The 1,727-nt window shown below is 43.3% G+C and overlaps 1 non-coding gene across 1 annotated transcript; it reads right to left on the reverse strand.

Annotated features, from left to right (window-relative positions):
• Positions 1–1,051: 1,051 nt before the first annotated feature.
• On the reverse strand, positions 1,052–1,158 carry LOC111877731 (small nucleolar RNA R71). The gene has a single exon (XR_002845518.1). It is a non-coding gene; the product is annotated as a small nucleolar RNA R71 (small nucleolar RNA).
• Between the last annotated feature and the right edge of the window lie 569 nt (positions 1,159–1,727).

Here is a 1,727-nt window from a genome sequence, read left to right on the forward strand (position 1 = left end):
TCGACTGGACCACTCACTGGGTGATCTGAGGGCAATCTTCAAGCTACTCGCCGAGTTTTCCCATCGGACTCGGCGAGTCCATGCCATGCAATCACTCAAACTTGCTTCTAAGGTCAGATCTGCTCCAAAAATTCATAGATCTGGCCTTCCTAGACTGATTGAACACGTAAAGTCCTTATCTTGGTGTTCATAACACACCCCATGGCTCATAAATGGCATTTTGACCTAAGGCATAAGGATTCCAATCCAAAACCTCCATTGATTCACAAAAAGCTTGGGCAAAGGGACACTCTGGACCTCCAAAGGTCCAGATCTACAACTTACTCACTCAAGGGACCAAGGAAGCACTAGATCTTATCATAAAAGGGTTCAATAAGCCCTAAACCAACATAAATTTCGACATAGCAGAAATAGCTCGAAGAATATACCTCAAATGTGATGCTCTGGACCCCAAACTCTTAGAAAGTGGCTCCTCTTGCCTTTCCTTAGCTAATCCTCCCTTTTCCTTGCAAGATGACACTTCCAAGATCAACAATGGCCTCCTTCTATGCTCAAAACGCTTACACTCGATAAGGGTTTCACTCAAGGGACTGATGAGCACAAATGACGGCCATAAGGCCCTTTAAATTGGTCCCAAACCCGAGAAATTAGGGTTTCATTAAACAGCGCAGACTCGCCGAGTCCATACTTTGGACTCGTCGAGTCCAAGCGCGAACCCACGTCCAGACCCGCGATCCTACTCGACGAGTCTGAGCTCCAACTCACCGAGTCCCTTCTCAAAACACCAAAACATAAACATAAAAGATACCTGGAAATCCGGGCTGTTACACATGAGGACGCTTTTAAGCATCTAGATGAGGTCAATGACATTACCGATTACTTCAATGCTCCTAATGTTCCTAGAGAGACAACTTTACTAAGGATGCTGCCAGTCACTTTTAAAGGACCTCCAAAAGACTGGCTGAAGGCACTACCACCTGGTGCAATCACTACTTGGGATCAGATGCGTGAGCAGTTTCTAGATTAATTCTGCCTACCTTCCAAGATAGCTAAACTCAAGAAGGCGATAGCTAATTTTGACCAAAATCCGGGTGAGTCACTCTACGAGGCATGGGAATGCTACAAAGGTTTGTTAAGGAATTGTCCTCAACATGACCTTAACATTCAACAAGAAGTATCCATTTTCTATGACGGGGTTAATGTAATGACAAGACAAATCCTTGATTCTCAAGGATGGCTTATAAAGAAAAATCTGGGGGAAGTCAAGGAGTTAGTTGAAGAATTTTCAAATCATTCTCGTGAGTACCACAATCCAAGGCATGAAGGCATTAAAGGAATTGGGGGAGGAAGTTCAGAAGACATGGTTTCTGTGCTAGAAATGCTCAACACTATGGATAATAGGATGACCAAGATAGACCAGTCAATACATCCTATAAGAGTTGGTTGTGAAAGGTGCAATGGTCCACACTTGACTAAGGATTGCTACATGGATGAATATGGGAATAAAATAGCTCAAGTTTGCTTATCGGGTGGGGATAAATATGATGAAGACTGGCAAAAAAGAAAGAAGGAGTGATTGCCATATGATGAATACAAGAAGCAAAAGGAAGAAAGATATAGGCAGACAGGTCGAGGCTTTTACCAAAAAGGGCAACCACCAGCTAAGAAGAAGGTTGACTTGGAAACCATGCTACTTCATTTCATGGAAGCTTCAGAGAAAAGACATG

This window comes from Lactuca sativa, chromosome 3 (genome assembly GCF_002870075.4).
Source record: "Lactuca sativa cultivar Salinas chromosome 3, Lsat_Salinas_v11, whole genome shotgun sequence".
NCBI lineage: Eukaryota > Viridiplantae > Streptophyta > Magnoliopsida > Asterales > Asteraceae > Lactuca > Lactuca sativa.